The sequence below is a fragment of the Callospermophilus lateralis genome, chromosome 3 (genome assembly GCF_048772815.1).
Source record: "Callospermophilus lateralis isolate mCalLat2 chromosome 3, mCalLat2.hap1, whole genome shotgun sequence".
Classification (NCBI taxonomy): Eukaryota; Metazoa; Chordata; class Mammalia; order Rodentia; family Sciuridae; genus Callospermophilus; species Callospermophilus lateralis.
The window spans coordinates 79,349,782-79,372,850 of NC_135307.1; the positions used below are offsets into that span (position 1 = coordinate 79,349,782).

The 23,069-nt window shown below is 35.9% G+C and overlaps 2 pseudogenes; both read left to right on the forward strand.

The window, feature by feature from the left end:
• The first annotated feature begins 232 nt into the window (after positions 1-232).
• Positions 233-1,173, forward strand: LOC143393926 (olfactory receptor 4K14-like; annotated as a pseudogene).
• A 1,619-nt stretch (positions 1,174-2,792) lies between these two features.
• Positions 2,793-17,908, forward strand: LOC143393927 (olfactory receptor 4N5-like; annotated as a pseudogene).
• Positions 17,909-23,069: the final 5,161 nt, after the last annotated feature.

The following is a 23,069-nucleotide window of genomic DNA, read 5'->3' on the forward strand; positions in this document are numbered from 1 at the left end:
CTTTTTCGGCAAATCATTTGGATAAAAATTCCATTTAACAGATGGGAAAGTCAGGCTCACAATTAGATTCTTTTGGAGATATGATGCTACTCATATTTAACCAATGTTTCTCCTTGCAATCACACCTTTTAATGTTAGATATGAAGAATTTCAATGTGACATTTAGTCTCCTTTCTCCTCCCACTAACTGCTAATCTACTTTCTCCAGGTTATTTTAGAGGGGATACTCAATAAAATGGATGGAGGAAATCAGTCCATAGTTTCAGAATTTGTGCTTCTGGGACTTGGCCACTCATGGAGTATGCAGGTCTTACTCTTCATGATATTTTTGTTGCTTTACATGATCATTGTATCTGGAAATATTGTCATTGTGACCTTAACCATCACTGACCCTCATCTCCATTCTCCCATGTATTTCTTTTGGGCCAAGCTGTCCTATGTGATATGTGGCTCTTCTCAGTCACCACTCCTAAGATGATCACAGACTTTCTCAGGGAGAGCAAAACCATTTCCTTTGCAGGTTGCATGTGCCAAATCTTCTTTGCCCATTTCATTGCAGCAAGTGAGATGGTGCTTCTGGTGTCCATGGCCTATGACCGCTATGTGGCCATCTGCAAACCACTTCATTACTCCACCATTATGAGCCTGCAAAGGTGCACTGGGCTGGTGGTTTCTTCCTGGACTACTGGTTTTGTGCATGACATCGGTCACCTGGCTGTGATAGTACAGTTGCCTTTCTGTGGCCCCAGGGAAATAGACAGCTTCTTCTGTGATATGCCTCTGGTGATCAAGCTGGCCTGCATGGATTCCTATAATTTAGACATTTTAATGAATGTTGACTGTGGGTTTGTGGCTGTAACCTGCTTTATCCTCTTGCTGATATCCTACACATATATTCTTCTCAGTGTTTGCCAGAGATCTAAAACTGGTGCATCTAAAGCCCTGTCCACCTGCAGTGCCCACATCACAGTTGTGGTGATATTTTTTGTGCCCTGTATCTTCATTTATGTGTGGCCACTCAATATCACCTGGTTGGACAAATTTCTTGCTGTGTTTTATTCTGTTTTTACACCTCTTCTTAATCCAGCCATTTATACATTAAGAAATAAAGAGATTAAAAAGGCTCTGAAAAGACTCAGGAGTTATTATGTAGGTTCCCAGGAAAAGGCTTAATGCCCAGAAATTCATTACATGTACTTTAAATTGACAATACACTGACCTTATAATATAGTTTAAACTTCAAGGAATATAGTTTATAGCTATAAATTGTTCCAGTTTCCAGATACATCTGCAGATTTGAGGCAATGCAGAAATCTTAAATTTTACTAATCAGCCAATGTTGTGAATTATTTCCCTGAAGTCCATACAAGAACAATCCTTTATTATGGAAAAATTATCTTTTCAGTCTTTCTACACCACTAATAATAGGAAAAAGAACCTGCAAGCAAGCATAGTGACTTTAGTATTCATCCCCATTGCAGCATGTATCAGTACAGGACACCAAATAAAACCTCATTGTATGTGAACCACATTAGGCATGTCTGCCAAAATGGTGTGGATTTTTCTTGGTGGGACATGAAAGCATTCTAAAATAAGATTCTCATATTTGTTCATAGCTGTGTGAATATACCACTTTCAAATTATACACATTTATAAGTGAGTTTTATGGTATGGTAATTCTATCTCAACAAGATTATTCTTTAAAAATCCAATTCTAAGAGTACACCCATGGAACCTATCAAATCATGAAAGCTATTTCTTTCAGTTTATTTGGTGTGCAGGCTTTTTCTTCATTTTTCAGGCCTAGCATGGCCCAGGGGTGTCACTGGGACTTTAGTAATCCTCTTGGAGAGGAAGTCAGGTGCAAAAAAAAGGGTCTTCTGTTGCCTGAAGCTTCTTTGAGCAGCGTGGGGTTCTGGCTCTTCTAAGGTAGGGAGACTGCTGGGGTAAATCTTTCATGAGCAACATCCAGTTGTTCCCACACTTTGGACTTCTAGGTTTTCTCTGCCAGGGCCCTGATCTGAGCATAACACCTGTTGGGAGTTTCCCTGAGGATTCCTTGGGAGGTTGGCAGGGGCGGCAGGGGGAGTTCGATAAGGAGGGGTTCATCTGCAGGATTAAGAGGAGAGTCTGAAAGCTCAGGAGGGGAAGGTTTGGAAAGGGGGGAATGGGGGGAATGTTTATAAGCTAAAAGGACCTGGTGAGGATTACAGGAGGAACATAGTTCAAGTGGGGAGCGGAGGAGGGAAAAAGGCTCTATGTAAGGGATCTCCTTCCACTTTTTTGAGTGCTCACAGAAGTTAAAAAGGTCATGAAGAATTTGAGGATCTAGAGACCCCTTTGGGGGCCATCAGTTTTGATTGTCTAATTGGTAATATGGCCAATTCTGTGTACAGAATTTGATGAGAAGTTTTGGTTTGATGTCTGGAGTGAGGGACAACCGGTTGAAGTTAGCCAGAAAGCATCTGAGAGGGGAATCAGCAGGGAGGGAAGAAGAGGCTCCCATAATGACTCTTGACAGGAAGAAAAGTGGTGAATGGCCTGAACTGGAACAGATTTTGGTTGAGTTTCCTACAGGCATCCCCGAAAGGAGAAGTCATCCAAAGAGACTCGGGAGAGTCGGGCCAGGAGGGCAAATGAGTCGTCACCCAAGAGCCCAGTCAGTGAGACCTTCTGAAGACCAGGAGTCACAGGCCACCTGACGTCAGGGCTTTTCCCAGGAGAGGAGAAGGAGAATTTGGAAGAAGAGAGTCAGAGAGCGCTTATTCTTCCGTTCCTATAACTTGTCAACTATGAAATGGGCATCAAGAGAGTCCACCGTAACTGTGAAAGTCGTGGTGGGGTGCGTTCTCTCCTCTAAACTAAGTGTCAAGGGCCTTGCTGGAAGATCACAGCCAAAGCCTTTGCATATAGCCATTTGGAGATGGACTCCCAAAAAGGGGAAGGGGAACTCACTGATTGTCGATCAGAAGGAATCACCTATTGGAGAGCTGATATTGGGTGGAATGTAGCAGTGCTCAAAAAGGTGAAGGAAGAGGGCGGACCTTAAGAGAGGGGGTCTTCAGAATGAGGAAACTCCCCATCCCGGGTTTCGGCACCAGATGAAAAGTCAAGACTTGTCGTTGGAGATTAAAATGCACACACACAGATAGCAATGACAAAAATGAAGCACTTTATTGCAAGCTTCTGTCAGCTTACATAGGGAAATGAAAGTCAGTTATCCTAAAACAGGAACCCCCTGGGATCAGTCATAGTAACGGTCAGGTCATCATCTGTGGTGCATGGGATTCATGGGGGTCATGAGTTGTTCACAAGCCCAGGTGGATGAATCAACTGAAAAAATTTTAAAATAACCTGTTATCCGCCCATTGGCAATTTGCCCGCCGCCATGTTACATTCATGGACCCATTATGAGAAAAACCCAAGGAATCCTCAGGGAAACTCCCAACAACACCCATATCTGGACTAAGTGCTTATACATTTCTGGAGCTGTGTTATTTCATTAGATGTTAAATGTAGGTCAGTACTATCCCTTCACCACAGGAAATAAGCTTCTGTTTTTTTTTTTTTTCCTACCAAATATTTCTTCAGGCCCTTACACTGGACCTTTAAGTACTTGTTTGTAGCCTTCTGTTAACTATCCCTCTGAAGGGAGTCCTACAGTTTAGTAAACAACTCCCCTACAGGAATGGAGTAGCTATTCCTAATCTTTGAACACTTGAATCACTTCCCTGCAGGGGTGTTCATTTCCAAATGAATATTTTTTTCCAGTGAGGTTTGGTGGCTGGCTAAGGCAGGAGGATTGTGGTTTCAAGGCCAGACTGGGCAACTGGAAAGAGACTAAATTTAAAACCAAGACTAAAAACAAAGACATATATATATATATATATATATATATATATATATATATATATATATATTTTTTACCTAGGATCATCAGTGAAATCTTTTATCAATCAGGAATCTTCTTCTTCCAGAACTGGAATCCATATAGTCCCTGGGACTCAGTCTTAATTGTCCACCAAGTTGCTCAATGAATCAGCCACAAATCCACATTTACCATCTACTTTCCCAAGCTATTCTCCTACCTAGTTGTGTAAGCTTGGTTAATCTGAGAGGCAGACATAAAGATGGATTCCAGTATACTCACACAGGGAAAACAGCAAAAAAACAGAATTGATACACGAACAGTATAGAGATACGTCTAAAACATTATTTATATTGATAAGAAGATATTTTAAACAAGAGTAAATCCTGTCAAAGTTTTATTTAATAGGAATAAAAAAATAAAGAAATATTTAATGATAGAAATAAGAAGAGTCATTCTTTTTAGTGATACTAACTGCAAAGTGGATTAAGGAAACTTTGAGAAAAATATCTGGTAGTTGATAAATGTGGTAATTTCAGATACATTTATGAGGGAAAAATTGGAATCTTTTCATTTAAGAGTTTGCACCTTAATATCTGCAAATTAATTTTCACATAATAACAGGAATTAAGAATGGCAAAGCAAAAAAAAGTACTGGTTTAAAATAGTTTAAAATGTTCACGGTAGATCTTTTCAATATACAGGTCAAAAATAATTTTGCACATGGTAGATATAGTATTAGTTATTAAAAAGCAGTGTCTTTATTTCATTATCATAACCTCTTTTTAAAAATCTCCCCCGAGGTACTTTTTAGCCAACTCTGTATTATGATAGTCAGTGACTCATTATATTCTCCAAGGTCAAAGGAGGCAATTGGGAATGGAATTCTTGTCTGCTGGGCTTAGGGAACATCTTGTTATTTATTTGTAGTTTTTCATTTTTGTCCTTTGTCTTAACTTGTAATTTGTATGTAATTGTGTCTTATGTGTTAAATTTAAACCACCAACGTATTTTAATTGATAGTGTTTTCTAATTTACTATTTCTTAAAATTTTCTCCATAATATTTTTAATGGTTAAGAATAATTCATCGTAGGTATGTTTCCTAATCTAGTTAAATAATAAACAATGGAGTAAAGCACACTCTTGCAATCAAATTATTACACATATCCTATTTCCCTCATTTTCAGCCCCTGGTGCTGGGCATTAAACCTAGGGTTTCACACTTGCCAGGTAAACACTCTATACCAAGTCACATCCCCAGCCTTGTCCTTAATTTTTTTTCTTTTATTTATTTAATTGATTTTATTTTTTAAAATACATGACAGCAGAATGCATTACAACTGTTATTACAAATATAGAGCACAATTTTTCATATATTTGTATATAAAGTATGTTCACGCCAATTTAGGTCTTTTTACATATACTTTGTTTTGTTTTCTTATTACACATATATACCACATTTTTTCATATTTCTGTTTGTATATAAAGTAGATTGATACCCAATTCATGTCTTCATATATGTACTTTGGATAATGGTGTCCATCACATGCAATCATCCTTGCTAATTCCCTGCCTCCTCCCTTTCCCTCCCACCCCTCTTCCCTACCTAGAATTCATCTATTCCTCCCATGCTCCCCCACCCTATCCCACTCTTGAGTCAGCCTCCTTATATCAGAGAAAACATTTGGCATTTGTTTTTGTTTTTTTTGGGGGGGGATTAGCTAACTTCACTTATTAATTTGTTATTTCTGTGCAACTAACTTAATTTCATTGCACCAATAAATTAATTTTTTATGTAATCTTTGTCTTTACTGGCACAAAGGTTTGAATAAATTACCATTCATTTTGATTTAGACCAAATTCATTATAGTTTAAAACACATTACTTTTCATCTATGTCTGTGTATGTATATCAAATTTCTTCCCAATCTAAGACACAGAGTCATCAAAGAGAGAAATCCTTTCCTCTAACTAGATAAAGCCACAGTCTTCTTATTTGACCACTTGATGTGTTCAGCAGCTCAAGAAATTGGGTTACAACAATTTTATTGTGAATGAACAAGATGAATGGGTAACAGAAGCAAGACCAGAGTTTCAATTTATCTAAAGATGTACTGATGTTCCATTAAAAATAGAGGTTGCACCTCATGATCCAATGTGGAAAGCTGGTAGACATGGCTGCTTCTTTTAGATTCAAATGTCTCCTACAATCATCTATCTGGTTCCTTCTTCAGTACTCAGGTGACTTTTAATTTTAGAACTTAAAGACTGGTTTTGAGTTATAATTCTTAGATCTTGAATAGTTTTCTTTAATGGGAAATGATAAAACAATACACTTTTTCATAGGATCAAACATCCACCTAAAAGAAATAAAAACAGAAAAAAATGAAGGAAGTATAAGTAATACATATCTAAATAATGTTATGGATCCTAAAAGAATCAAACGATCATTGTAAAACAATGAAGTATGGCTAACTTCAAAATCACATGAGAATTTAAGAACTAAAGTAGAAAGAAAGTTTCAGAAAGCACAGAGCTAACTTGAACTGGAGGACATGGCTATAGTGGGGCTCAGAGAAGGCAGGTGCATGTGAGAGACAGGTAGAACAGAACCTCCTAGCTGAGCTTTGATGTTCATTGCTGCCTCTGCTTCAGCCAGCCAACACCAAATTCACAGCTGAACCTACAGCGTCTGCCTCAGCTTTACCAATGTGAATTTAGGCTTTCTGGGTTTCTTTGCTATTTATATCTCGCCCTCTTCCAGCTCAGGTGGTGGAAACAGGGTTCCCCTTGGTGGAATTGGCTGGGTGATAAATAAAAGCTAAGAGAAATAAGACAGCAAAATATCACAGAACACAGAAAGTAATTTCAAGAGAGGGGGCAGGATGGGCAATTCAATCATACAGATGGAGCTTCTATACTAGGACAAAATGAAGCCCGGGCCTGCTTTATTTATATTAGGAAATAGCAAAGGCCTTCCATAGAATGTTCCTCATCAAAAAAGGTTAAAGGTAGGCTGTCCAGTTTCCAACAGGTTACACCCATCTCCTGAGCTACTATGGGGGAACTTCCTAGCGGAGCAGAGATAGAAGTCACGTGCGTTGGGCAATCTATTGGGAGGGCCACGGGTAGTTGGATAGTTCACAATACCAAACCCAAATCTCCCTGGCCACCATTCCTGGAGATGACCCTCATGTAAATCACAGATGGCTTCCCACACTTACATCCCCTTCAAACTCCTGGGTATCAACTCCTTTCAACATTAGTAATTTATTATTACATAAAACAAGATTTTGAGTCACCCATTCTGTTACACTATCAAAAACTCTCTGACTTTTCAAAAATATTCGATTCAACTTGTCCCATTTATGCCTCATTTTCTCTCCTGAGTAAAAGAGTCTGTTTGCTATATATCTGGAAAAGATGGAAATGATTTATTTATTAAAATTAACTGCAGCTACTGCTTCTTAAATTACAAACTGAAATAACTCATTTTACTAAAATTAAAAATGTGAAATATATAAATTACAAAATAATCACCCTGATAAAGAAGTTCTTCATTAGACTTGCAAGCTCTACTGTTCTAATTGGGTAGGAATATAGTTTGTCAGCCGTATATTGCTCCAGAAGATGATTATCTATCATTAAGAAAATGGAAGTGGCACTGAAGCAAAACTTTGACAAATTTTAGAGGAGAGCACCAGACCCAAGGATTTCATATTTAGGTAAACTGCCAGCGATGTTCTGGGTATTTGTAGTCTCCTTAACTCAGGTTAAAGTTAATTCTCAAAGCTATATAGTATTTTGCAGTGGGGCTTTTTGGAGGTAGGTAGACCAGGTCATGAGATTTGTGCCTCCATGACTGCATTATAATAACAGGGAGAGAGATCCAAGGTAGAAAGCTTGTTCTATCTCATATGCAGACAGCCCATAGCAGCAAAAAGGACCTCACTAGAGGCAGCTGCCTGATCTTACACATCTCAACTTCAGAACCGTGAGCCAAATAAGACATCATTACTCAGGAGAAGATCAGAGAGAACAAAGCTTGGAAAAAGAAAAAAATCATGTAACTTTCAAAGCAACAAGGGATAAAGTCAAAGTATCAAGTGACCCCTGTTATACTTTTACTATATTCATAGGAATTGTACATTTATTTTACATAAATTAAAACCTGATAAATTTCAGAAAAAAATAAGATGTAGATGCAGGTGTCCACACTAATGCTAACCTTCAACTTTCATTTCTGAACTTTATTCATCTCTCTCACACACACACACACACACACACACGTACACATTTTGTTTTAAGATGAACCCAGCCTAATTCCTTTTTAAGATTGAGAACCATCTCATCACAAAGTCATGAAAAATTAATTTCTGTTTTATTATAAATTACTGAGATTTCTAAACTTGTATGGAATTCCTGCCCATGCCTTGAACTCACCCATGCCTTGAACTCTCCCTGACCAGATAACAACCCTCTCTGAAACCTCAGTGTCCCCTCAGATATTCTAATGTTGGGATCTAAATTTACTCCCTACCTTGAAATATCATACCATGTAGATCATTAACCTACTATCTGCCTTTATATTATGGTTGTCAAAATCCTTTTAGCTGTAACTTTTCAAGACACCCCTCTTTTGCAACATTTTGTGCTATAAAATCTTTTTCCTGGGGAGCTGGGCTGCTGGTCTCTAGTCTGGTGCTTTCAGGAGAGACAGTTGCTGGCCAGCTTTTGTGTACACAAATACAAGCTTGCTTTAATTTGATTTAAAGCAAAAATCAAACGGTGGTCTTTTCTTTGTATCATGGTTCAACATTTAGTTAGAAGAACAATATTCAATAATATAAGTAATAAAAAATACTGCTAAGGATGTGGGGAAAAAGATATACAAGTTGATGGGGCTACAAATTACTACAATGACTTTGAAGATCTGTATGGAAATTTTTCAAAGATTAGGAATAAAATCACCATATAACCCAGCTATCACATTCCTTAGTATTTATCCAGAAGACCTTAAATCAGCATGCTATATGATACAGGCACATCAATGTTTATAGCAATACAAGTTACAACTGCAAAGTTATGGAACCATCCCTGGTGTTGTTCAACAGATTAATGAATAAAGAAAATGTGATACACATGCACAATGGAGTTTTATTCAACCATAAAGAATGAAATTATAGCATTTGTTGGGAAAAAGGTTAGGTAGGAGCTCAGGGACACCAAGATGTTGGTGACAAAGTATTAGATAAAAGAAGGAAAGGTGTCTTACAAAGGAACACCCTTGTCCGGAGACCTGTGGAGAAGGCACAAAAAAAGAACTGTCAAAGAAACAAAAGAGTAAGTAGACAGACAGGATGGAGTAGAGAGAGTAAAGTGAAGTATAAATGAGAAGTGCAGAAGTGAAGTGTCTGTTCCTCCCAGCCTGGTAGTTTGTTAACTCAAAGAACACATACCTCCCGTTACCATGACTATATTCTAATTAGTATTTCTTTAACCCAAGGGCTAGCTAACTGACTTAAGGTCCAGGTTAGTACAAACATAGAGCCCCTTCTCTCCAAGGACTTTGCTAAAGAAGCCAGGCAGGGCCTGCATAGTTGCCTCAGAGGGAGGAGGCTGGGCATTCTGATTGTGGGAATCAGGGCTCCAGTTATCCGCTGGGAGTTTGCTCACTGGGGGAATGCTCCCCTGACTAATTCCACTGTCAGAATACTTACAGTGTTTGGTCCCTATTTATAATAAATCTCATTACCATGAAAACTCCTCCCATTGAGGACATCACCATGACAATTCCCATCAATAAGGAATTATGACCATGACAACTGCCCCCCACAAGTTCAAATTTTAAAATGACCAATGGAAGTAAAATGTGCAGTATTCTAATTAGGTTTTCTAACCTAACCAATGGTGGGAGGAAATTAAAAATTATTCTAATCAGATATTATAAGATAACCAATAGGACAAAATATGGTTAGTTCTTCAATCACAACCATATAGGAAATAAACCACTCCAGAGTTCAGGATATGTGACCCTAATTTCCAAACTTTGGAGCCTTGAGCCTCTCTCTCTTGCTTGGGCCATCCCTTCCTACCTATTACCTCCGTGTGTTTCACTCAATTCTTTGTATGAGACACCAAGGACCTGTACTTTTACTGGACATCCCAATGGTAACAAAAGGGTGGAATTGCAGAATATAATGCTAAGTGAAATAAACCAGATTCAAAAGGTCAAGGTTAAATGTTTTCACTCAAAGTGGAAGTAAGAGCAAAGTCATCAAAAAGCTCCCATTTAAAAGATTTTGAGTTTTCTCCACACTTTCTGAGTGGAGAAAACATCTTTTCTAGATGAGTTTTGAGGAGGTAAATGTTTCACCTAATGTAATCATTACAGAAGATATACATCTATCAAATGTTACTTGGTGTTCCATTCATATGTACAATGTTATGTTTTTATATACTGGTTAACTGACAAGTGGGATTACATCAAATTTGAAACTTCTGAAGCTCAATGAAGAGAATAATTTATAGACTGAAGAGACTACTTAAAAATGGGGGAAAATCTTTGGCAACAATTTATCTGACAGAGAATTAATATCTACAACATAGGAAATACAGACATCAATAAAATAAGCATTTCAGTTAAAAATAGGCAAATGACATGTGTAGACACTTCTCATAAGAAATAAAAACAGCCAGTAAATAATTATATGAAAAAAAATCCTAGTGCAGTGGTGCACACCTGTCATCCCTGAGGCTCAGGATCCTGAGGCAGGAGGATCTCAAATCCAGGGTAAGCAAAAGTGAGATGCTAAGCAACTCAGTGAGGCCCTGTCTCTAAAACAAATACAAAATAGGGCTGGCAATATAATTCAGTGGTCAAGTGACCCTGGGTTCAATCCCTGGTACAGATTATATAGAGTGTTAACTTAGTATGTGTGAGCCCCTGGGTTTATCCTCAGCACCACATTTTTAAAAAAATAAAATAAAGATACTGTGTCCAACTACAACTAAAAAATGAATTTAAAACAAAAGAAAAACTAGGCAGAATTTTGAATGATTAAATATTTTCTTCTATTTAATTTTCTTAATTAAGAAATGGAATATATATATATATATATATATATATATATATATATATATATATGCTTTGTTACATATATATAGATAGCCATCAGTGAAATGGAAGTCAAAGATAAAATGACATTCTATCTCACCCCAGGTATAATGGCTACCATCAAAACAACAACAGCAACAACAACAGCAACAAGATAGAAAATAATAGATGCTTTGAAGAATGTCGGGGTGGGGGGGAAGCAACACACTATTGCTTGGAATGTGAGTTAATACAGCTGCAATGGAAGAGTATATAGCTTTATCAAAAATCTAAAAATGGAACTTCCATATGATCCATTTATTCAAACCCTAGGTATATATCCTTAAGAAATGTAGTAAGAGATACTGGCAGACCCATATTTATATCAATACTGTTTACAAACTATTTACAATAGATAAGACATGCAATCATTCTATGGGCCCATCAACAGCTGAATGGATAAAGGGAATGTGGTCTTTATGCCAGGGATTGTGATTCAGCCATAAAGCAGAATGACATCCTATCATTTGTAGTAAAATGAATGGGAACAAGTGAGCAGCATGTTAAACAAAATAAGGCACACAGACAAGTAGAGCATACTTTCTCTCACATGTAGAAACATAAGCAGAAAAAGCTGAAAACAGGAGAGGAATTGTTAGTGATTGATAAGGAGGCAAAGGGGAGAAAGCAGAAGGATGAGGGGAGAGGGTAGAAAAGTGCATGGACATGATCAATAGTCAATGTATATTAATGTATAGAAATACCACAATAAGTATCACTAATGTGTATCATTAGTATTAGTAATTCTAAAAAGTAATTTTTAAAAACTTACACATGAATGCACACTAAAGTATATCTTTATAATGTTATAAAATTGCCTAACATGAAAAAGTTTCTTAGAGGTAGAGATTATTTTGGACTAGTAAAGCTCTAAGATACTACTTTTAACTAATTCTAATGTACTATGTTATACACTGAGAAATGGGAGCCAAAGAAAGTCTGTAATTATATAAAAAAAGGAAAGAAAAACTCCACAAAAATCCAAAATTAAGTGAAAGACTTTGTCTTTCCAAGGATACTCCCCTGCTCCCTCTCCCTGTCTCTTCAGGCTCCTTCCCTTCTGTCTTCATGACTTTCTGAGTCACCCATCTCTTTGGGCATTAACACTCTTTCTTTTCCTCTTGAATTTTATATTTTCATATGTATTTTTGTTTATTTGTTTCTTCTATGCTTTCTTTTCCAGATTCCGATATGTTTAGCTTTTACTACTGAGGATCTACTCTACAGATACATTTTTCATGGAAGATTATTTATGTATATTCAAAGTTATTAGCAGCATAGACTTTAATAGGAAAAAAGCCCCAACAAACATTACCTTCCTTCCTTTACCTCTTTTATTCACTTTTCCTCATCTCCTATTGCCTTTCTGTCTGAACTTGACAAACATTTGAATGAAAGAATACTTGACTGAATATTGTATTTACTTTGTAAAATTAAAGTTCCTTATTTTAGTTTTAATGTTGTTCAGAATAATGCCATGGTTCTTTTTCATATATAAGAAAAACTAGGAAGGGCTGGGATTGTAGCTTAGCGATAGAGTGCTCACTTAGCATGTGTGAGGCCCTGGGTTCCATCCTCAGCACCACATTAAAAAAATTTAAAATAAAGATACTGTGTCCAACTACAACTAAAAAATGAATTTAAAACAAAAGAAAAACTAGGCAGAATTTTGAATGATTAAATATTTTCTTCTATTTCATTTCCTTAATTGAGAAATGGAATGTAACAAAGCACATTTTTATAAAAAATGTATAACTATCAATACAAATGTGCAATAGATTATTATTTTATTTGAGAGGACAAAGACCTAAAGGCATTGGTCTCCAAGACACCATGAAGGTCTTTATTTACGCATAATTAGTTATTTCTGACAATTCATTAGAAAACTAATGTATTCTCTTCATCTTACTCTTTTGAACCAAAAATATGCAGATACTTTGATATTTATTATTGTTTCAGGATCACTATTTAACTTCCTAGATAAGATCTATGACTTCTTATCCCTGATATGAGTTACATATTTAAAATAACCTGTCTAGGCTTACTGCTTTCATTATGCCTGATTAACATCTGACATTCTATTATCACTGCCACTAACAAATTGTTAAATACTACAAAGATACATGTAATCCTGTTCTTGTAGCAGCACAATCAAAATAGCCAAATTATGGAACACCCTAGATATCCATCAACACATGAACAGATGAAGAAAATATGGTGTATATACACCTTAGAGTTTTATTCAGTTATAAAGAAGAACAAAATTATGTCATTTAAAGGAAAATGGATGGAACTAGAGAGCATAATGTTGAGTGAAATAATGTAGACTCAAAATCAAGGGTGAAATGTTGTCTCTCATATGTGGATACAGGAGAGAAAAAACAAAGAGAAAAAGATATTACAACAAAATAAGACAGACTAGTAGAGAAGATGATCAGAGGCATGAGTACAGGGAAAGAACGGGTACTAGGAAGTAAAATTTACCACAGTATGTTATGTACGTGTAGAAATACACCATAATAAAAACTACTATTTATATAATTAGACACTAATTACAAAAAGAAAAGTGAAAACATAAATGTGGGAACCTTAATGGGCACATATTTGATTATTTAATATTAAACATATTCTTGTCATTTTCCTTGTATGCTTCTAGGTGGCATTCCACTAATTCCCACTGGTAGTACTCTACAGGTTAAAGCTGTTATAAAACCCAGAGCACATTCTGTATTGCATCATAAATTAGAAGTGCATATTTTGGAATTTATGATATACAAACATGAGGACATATTTAAAAAACTATTTAGAATGTTCTTTGAACTTCCTCTTTAGTAGGTGGAAGAGGAGAGCTGTTTGAGGGTAGGATTGGATTCCTGACAAAGTGAAATTTTCATCCTTTGTACTTGAAATAGAAAAAAGAAATGCAAAAAAATCATGCATTTATCTGAAACATCTGCTGCCTTCAAATTTATGAGAACAGAATAATGTTGCCGAAATAGAATCAAGGTAAGCACTTTCTACCCTGACACTGAAATGAAGCCCATTTTATGTTTGATTCCTACCATTATTTGAAAGAGATTAAAATAAGGGGAAATGCCAAGAACTTTGAGAGATTAATCATTTGGAAATTAATTTGGGTGTAATACAAATGATTGATCCCAACCTTCCCACCCCCAGAAACAAAGGTAAAGTGGAAAAAGGAATAAGAAATCCCAATCAGTCAGAAAGTATAGGCAGAGTCTCAAGACAAACTTCATTGACTTCACAAGCATGCAACAGGTATGCATATGCAGCTGACATGCTCTGCCTGTGCATCTTCAAGGCAAGAGGAGTTTTGTGTCAGGTAAAATGACAAGGAGGCTAGAGGTGGTGAAAGCCTTTGGGCTCCTCTTTAGCCTACACTAACAGCACTTCTTTGTCTTCCCTGCCTGAAAACTCACTTGAACCTGTGACACCCTCTTGTGCAGGAACTCATTTTGTGCAGAGGAATGTCCATCTCAGACACAGCTGTCCTCAGTCTCTGTAATGAGCACAATTTGAGACTGTCTGGAACAGGGTACAGAAATGAGAGTAGAAGAAGGCAGGAAGCGAACCAAAGACTTGGGATAATATGGAATTCCATCTGTTGGGTGACAGGGAATAGACAGTAGAAAATGAAAAAGGAAGAGTGAGAGAAACTGTGACTATCAGGTGCTACCTGTGTCTTGACATCCTGAACCTGAAGAAGCACAGGTGCCCAACCCAGGGAAGCAGGGGATGCACCATGTGTAAGTACAGGAGGGGAGCTCCAAGGCTCACTGTCCTGGGAGTAGATTCTGCAGACAGCAGGAAGTATGGATATGGAGGTCAACTGGGTTAAGTGGGTTGCAGAGAACGGAGCTCTCCATCTACTTCTAAGGACATCAAAGACATTTTGTTATATTTCAGATCTCTTAGACTCAGTATGTTTGTGCTAATGCATGTGGGACTATGTATTTGTGCATTCATCAAATATGTGCTCCGGTATTTTAACTACTTATTCTATAACATTATAACATTCTTGCACAGCTACTGTGCAAGAATCAGCATGATATAACTCTAAAACCTTTTCATCAGGATAAATAGATCCTCATGTACATTATGTAAATTTCTACTGTACCTATCAGCCTCTAACAGTTTCCTTGTCTGGATATTTTACACAACCGTTTTGTGCTGTCTTTTTTCTTTCATACAGTATAGTTTTTTTTAGGTTCCTTCCTATTGTAACATGTATCAATCAATATTTCACTGCTTTTCTTTTCTTTTCTTTTTGGCCAAATTGTATTTGTCTATTTCATAGCACTTTTGAAAAGTATTACATGTAACTGAAAATCAAACCAGCATCTGTGTATTTCACATTGCAGTAATTTGTTCTAATCAGTAGTCATTTCTCTTCCATATAATCCACTAAAACAGTGAACTTTGTAGTCTCAAAGTATTAATTATGTATTTGTAAAATGTTTTTATATTAGACTAACACAAATACATGATTTTTATAAACATCTGTAGTAAAAGAGAGAAATTCCACTGATTTCAGCATTCCAACAGATTACCTTGCTACCCTCCATCCCAGAATGAATACTTTCTACTTTGGATACTAGTATATACACTAAATATTATTTCTCCATTTCTTCAACATGATTTTAACTCTTATTTAGACAAAGATTTAGACAGAAAAGATGACTTCTTTTTTTTGGTACTGGAATTGAACTCAGGGGCACTCCACCACTGAATGACATCCCCAGCACTATTTTGTGTATTAGTTAGAGACAGGGTCTCACTGAGTTGCTTATTCCCTCCCAGTGCTGAGCTGACTGTGAACTCATAATTGTCCTGTCTCAGCCTCCTGAGCTATTGGGATTACAGGCACGCACCACCTCATCTGGCTAAAATGGAAATTATTAAGTCAAACAAAGTCATGATTTGTCATTTAATGCCTTGATGAAATAGTGTCAATTAATGAAATACCAATACTTTCCTAATTAGTTTTGAGACTAAAGAAGGAAATACATTGCAGATTAAAAGTTAACTGCAATTAACTTTAATTTAATTATCTCTTAAATGAGTATATTATATGTTGTATATGGCCAATACAAATGCACTCTTCTTTAATTATATTACTTAGGATAGTCAAATTACTTTTTGTATTATTAAAAAATATTTGTGAGAAGGATATCATTTGGCTACCATTCAGACATTCAGAGAAGTAGATTTTATGGTAAGCGAATAAAGGACTACTAATTAGAATTTAAGAACAGGATATAGTGCCTAAACAGGATCGGCACCTGGTCATGTACATAACCAGGGTAATACTTCTAAGTCAAGTCAAAGGTACAGATCTTGTTTTAAGAGCCTGATGACCAGTTTAGATTGAGAATTCATAAGGCTATCTATGCAGAGCATGACATCAGAATTATCATTGCAATTCAGAAAACAAACAGAAAGATAACAAGCAGGGACGTGGGCTTCTGTAGGACTTGAAAAAGCACTTTGTTATGTGTCAATAAGGGGAAGGTACCCGCACTTTGCCCATATTCTGACAATCACAAACAGTGAATTATCATTAACAACAAAGATTAGTCATCAATAATCCCCAAACAGAGAATCTTGCTAAAGTTTATGTTGTGTGTTAGTGAGTAAATTGCTAAGACATTGTAAGCAAAATAGCCTCGAGTCCTACAGAAGGAAAGTTACATGGAAACTCAAGGTTAAATGGGAATGAAAGTGTAGTTAGAAGACCTGAGTCTTGGTGAGGAATGAGTAGAATGAAAGAAGGGTAAACTCAGGGTTCACAGGAATTATGGGGCATAAGTTGATTTCAGCTATGCTAATTTGGGATGTAGCAAATATTCTTTTTACTAGGAGAGGATCTTTGAGCAGAAAAAGGTTGGTCATAACAGGTAACAATTCGCTTTTGTGATTCTCCGGATTAGGAAGGGATGGACACAGGAAACAGACACAGTGGTGACAGAATTTATCCTCCTTGGGTTGACCCAATCTCAAGATGCCCAAATCCTGCTCTTTGTGCTAGTCTCAGTGTTCTACCTCATAATCCTCGCTGGCAATGTTCTTATCATTCTTACTATAAGATCAGATCCTGGACTTAATGCTCCCCTCTATTTCTTCTTGGGCAACTTGGCCTTCCTGGATGCCTCCTACTCCTTCATTGTGTCTCCCAGGATGCTGGTGGACTTCTTCTCTGAGAAGAAGGTGATCTCCTACAGAGGCTGCATCACCCAGCTGTTTTCTTGCACTACCTTGGTGTAGGGGAGATGTTCCTCCTTGTTGTCATGGCCTTTGACCGCTACATTGCCATATGTCGGCCTCTACACTATGCAACAGTCATGAGCCCCAGGGTCTGCTATGCATTGCGGTTCGCTCTGTGGCTTGGGGCCTTTGCCACGCCATTGTGCAAGTGGCCCTTATCCTGCACTTGCCCTTCTGTGGCCCAAACCAGCTGGACAACTTCTTCTGTGATGTGCCACAGGTCATCAAGCTGGCCTGCACTGACACCTTTGAGGTGGAGCTCCTGATGGTCTCCAACAGTGGCCTGCTCACCCTGCTCTGCTTCCTGGGCCTTCTGGCCTCCTATGCTGTCATCCTCTGCAGAGTAAAGGGGCACTCCTCAGAAGGGAAGAGCAAGGCTATCTCCACTTGCACCACCCACATCATCATTGTGTTCCTCATGTTTGGACCTGCCATTTTTATCTACACCTGCCCCTTCCGGGCTTTCCCAGCTGACAAAGAGGTTGCTCTCTTTCATACAAGTCATTTTTCCTTTGCTGAACCCTGTAATATATGCACTTTGCAATCTGGAAGTGAAAGCCTCCATGATAAAGCTGTTATGTCAGCACAGAGTGTTCTAAATGGAGCAGAAACATGAGTAAATCAACAGCAGAGAAAGTCCAATCAAAATGAAATAAATTATTTCTTTATGCACTGAACAAATGAGTCATTAGGTAAGCATACTGTAACCAATCACTTTCAATTTCCCGGCTGTATGGCATATGAAGGAGATAAACAACATCCAGGTGTCCTAGGATATATTCAAGTGAATAAATACAGGTGAAACTTTTAAATCAGAAAAAAATGTCAACAGCAGTGCTACACTGTAGATTGACTGGGGAGGTGCTAAATACCTTGCTTTTGATTGTCAATAAGGTATTCTGACACAAACCAGCTGGTCTTTGGGATTTAGCTAATTCAAGATGATCTGAAAGAAGTAACCACACAATTACCTGAGATATTATAGGAAGAAAGGATGACTAATACAAGGATCCACAATTTTATAAGTTTGGTACATTTGAAGACCACAAGAAGAATAATGTAGCTTAGTGGCTTGAAGCAGTTGAAAGTGGCAAGAATTGAAAGAAGAGAGGTTGGCAGGTAAAAGTCTCCTGAAGTATTTCAAGCAATGGAAAGAAGTTGACGCCATTTAAACCTCAGATGAGTTCATAAAAGGCATTAAACTGGCGAGTATTAATGTTTTCTACTTGCCTTAAGGAAAAAGCCTCAAGACTCTGGAGGAATATGGGAAATAAAATTTCATTAAATAGAAAAAAATTCATACTGTTAAGTAATTTTAATAGAGCCTTAATTAGTTATTTTTTCCTAAATTTGAAAAGTGTTGTGATTTTCCTCACTGTTGTTGTTAATCTTGGAGAGGAATTTGAGTTCCCTTCAAATGATTTTATCCTGAATGTAATTATGTTGGCTATTTGGTGTATTAATCTTTATTTAGTTATAGATGACTAACCATTTCAATTTCTTTCTTTCTTTATTTGTTTGCTTGGATGAGGGAAATACCAGGTATCCTATATTTAAAATAGTTAAATGGGTGGTAAATCCAGCCTATGAACTTGGAATCAAGTTATACATATTATTTATTTTATATATATATATATATATATATATATATATATATATATAAAATCAAGTTATATATATTATTTACATTATACATAATGTAAATTATATATATATAATTTATATTATATAATAATTATATATATATTAGTTGACCATATATATGGTCAATTAAAGAAATCCTGTCCTCATAGCAATTATTAATATGCAGAATACAGTAATTATTTTTCTATTGCAGGCTACAAAATCACAGAACTGAAACTGTGCGCAATACTCAGGAAAATATCTCAAAGCTTCTCTAGCTCTAGTAGATAGTAGATATCTCCATATAAAACGGAAACCTTATATTCTGCAGTTCCTATGCCATTTCCCTGATTTCTGAATTTAATACTTACTAAGTCAATCAGAAGTTGTAAGAAGCCTTTAGGGTCTAATTTTTATCCATGATGACTCTGAGGAAGACAAAGTTGGATTCTGTCTTAAGAAGACTGGAAATCAGCTTCAACCTACAGTCTTCTTTGGATGAACAAGGGCTTTCTAATTGTTTGTTGTGAGGTGCTGCCCTGTGCATTGTAGATTGCTGGGTAGCATCTCTGACCTCAAACTACTAGAGGTAAAGTTTGTCCACACTTGAGACTCTCTGGTTAAGAAGATTAGCTTCCTGTGTGTAGATCTTATAGTAATATGGTTAACAACCTCATTTTGCAATTAGTACATGATCTAAAGCCTATGCAACCTATGATTTTTTTAAAAAACTGTATTCATAGTATAAAAAAATCACTGGAAAATATTAGTATGCTATCTAAATATAAGAAAAAAATCATTTGTTTGTATTTCGATACTATCCAGACTATGAAAGAAAATAATTTCATTAAACTAACTATGATGATTATGTTCAAAATGGCAGAAAATAATGTATAAAAATGATAAAAGGTTGGACACGTGGCACATGCCTGCTATCCCAGTGGCTCAGGAGGCAGAGGCAGAAGGATCACGAATTCAAAGCCAGTCCTAGCAAAGGCAAGGCACTGAGCAATTCTGTGTCTCTGTCTCTAAATAAAATACAAAATAGGGTTGGGGTGTGGATAATTGTTCAAGTGCCCCTGAGTTCAATCGCCATCCCCCCAAAATAGATAAAAGAATTTCAACAGAAAATAATAATTCAAGAAATCATCAACTAAAAATTGTTAAAGTAAGAATTCATCATGACTTTAAAGTTGATTAAACACAGGAAACTACAAAAAAGTTAGCTAGAAATAAAGTGAATTAAAAAATTCAAATGAAATGCAAATTGGATAAAAAGGAAAAAAATAGGAAAGGGTATTAGAAATATGTAAGATACAATGGAAATGTCCTACCTATGTATAGTTGACATCCAAGTAGTATGGGAAAAAGAGAATATGGGGAAGATGCAAAATTTGCAGAGAACTTCTACAAAGTGATAAAGGGCATCAACATGGACCACATGGACCACAAGTCCAGAATAAAATTTTGAGAAAGAAGACCCAAACACAGGAATGTAAAGCAGATAAAAGTCAATGATACAGAGACTCTTAGAAACCACTGAGAGAAGGAAGCACATATTGACTTGAAAGAATAAACAGTAAGGACAGCTTTTCCCCATAAAACAAACATGGAAATCAGAGTACAATGATACCTTGAAATTGCTGAAAGATGACAAAACAAGTCAAATAATTGTTATTAGATAAAGAAACTGATTAAGTTAAGAGAAGGCATTTTTAGACAGAAAATATGTTGCCTGAGAAGTTGTACTAAATCAGTATTGGGAGTAGTTCTTCAGTAAAGAGACCCTAATCCTGAAAGGAAACAATAAATAAAAGAAAGAATAAAGAATAAGTTAATTGTCAAATTGATACATGTAAATAAATATAGACTGACTATTGACTGTACAAACAGTAGTGTATTTAAAAGGTTTTATTATACATGATATGTACAGTACATACATACAGCATATATGTAATATATACATATTATACATATTGTGTGTTTGTATGTGCACATGACCAGAGTCATGAACAATGAAAGAAAGAATGAACAAGGAATTTCAGTGTTCTATGATTCTAATATATTAAAATATTTGGTCAAACTAATAGTTCGAGTAGAATTTCTGGATGTATGTTTAATCTTTATAAAATCCTGTAATACTAATAAGAAGTCTTCTAACTATAAAATTCAGGACAAGTTTTAAAAAGGATTATTTGCCTGAAAACAGCTTAACAGAAGAAAAAGTGTCTGAAATAGGAAAAAACAGATAGAAAAGTAAATATACTACAAAAAATAAACATTAAAAGCTTCATTTAAATCTGGAATTGCTAAACTTCAAGCATGAATGCGTTTCATATTTAATAAACAGGTAGAAAAAAGTTGAAATAAAAGGAAAGTTTGAAATAAAATGAATACAGTTGTTGTTTGTTGTTCATGGGTTCCATATTTGTTTATTTGCCTACTCAGGAAATTTATCTGAAACCCCAAGTCAACATCTGTTATGCTTTTAGAGTGATTTGAGGACATGCAGAGAACAGCAGAAACAAAAACAAAAATCCTTGAATCACCCTGTGTGGGCACTCCCAGCTAAGGTGGCACAAAGTGACACTGAGTTTTCTTTCAGCTCTCTTCCTGTAACAAGTGTCCTTTTCACAGTCTGTTCACAGCATTGTTTTCCATGTATTTACAGTTATTATTGGTGATTCTGCTGTTTAAAGGGCCCCCAGTCAGAGTCCTAACAATGTTCCAAAACACAAGAATCCTGTGATATGCCTCAGAGACCAATGCTTGTGTTAGGTAAGCTTCATTCAAGCAGGAGTGATGCTGGTGGTGGCGAGGTCATTTTAAAACAGGAGTCTTTTTTTTTTTTTTAAAGAAGCACAGAAAAAACAAAATACTGTATTGATTGTTTCATGAAAATTTTGAGACCCGATTTTGTAGAAATATATATTGCATTTTTCTCTAAATTATTGTCATTTATTAATAAACATTAATGAATAATTATAATGTTATATTACATAATATAAATAAATGTTTTTTTAGGCTGCCATTTTTTAAAGATAGATAAATAATAAGACTGTAAGGACAAAATACTTTAGAAAATCACAGAATGTTATCACTATAAAATATTGCTGATCTCATTACAATTATTAGAACTTAAGAGGAGCAACAGATGAGAAAATTTAATCTTCCTGAAAATAGTCAAAAAAATGGGTAAGTACTTAAACACTCATTAATCTAGAAATATTTAAATAGAGAGACACTGTCTTTACAGTCTCATGAGCTTCTGTAAGTCTATGTTCTTTTTTGTACAATATGTTTTTCAGAGATACAGAAAATCCAGAGTCAATAGCTGAAACTTTAAAACTACTAGAACACAAAAATAAAGAAAATGCTATGATATCACTCTGACCAATATTTCCTTGAATATGACCACAGGAAAACAAACAGAAAAAAAAAACAGAAATAGAAAGGATTGAGCCAAATTAAAAGATTCTGCAAAGCAAAGTATTCAAATAAGAAAACATTCCAGAGTCTGAGAAAATATTGGCAACACATACACATCTGATAAAATATATAAAAATCCCTAAAAACTCAATGTTAAGAAAAAAATAATTCAAAAATTGGCAGTAGATCTGAGAAGAAATTTCTCAAAAGAAGGATAAAAATAATAGCCAATGTATATGAAAAATCTCCTTTAACATTAGTCATCAGGATTCACTCAAATGAGATTTCTCCTCACACCTGTTACAAAGGCTGCTATCAAAAAGATGAGAGTAACATGGAGAAAAGGGAACTCTTATATGCTATTAATGGAAAATACTGAGGGAATGTAAATTAGTAAACCTAAATGGGAAAAAAGTATGGGGGTTTTCTCAAAATTCAAAATAGAGATTCACATAGTCCAGTTACCTATCTACTGACTATGTATCAAAAGAACAATATCTGAAGATTTTTCTGCCCTCCCTTGCTTATTTTGCACTATTCACAATAACCAAGATACAGAATCAACATAAGTGTCTATCAACAAATGAATAAAGAAATGTGGGTATATATGCACAGTGAAATAATATTTAGAATTTAAATGGGTGAAATCTTGTCATTTGTTACAACATGGATGAACCCGGAAGTCATCATGTTAAATGTGGTAAGTCA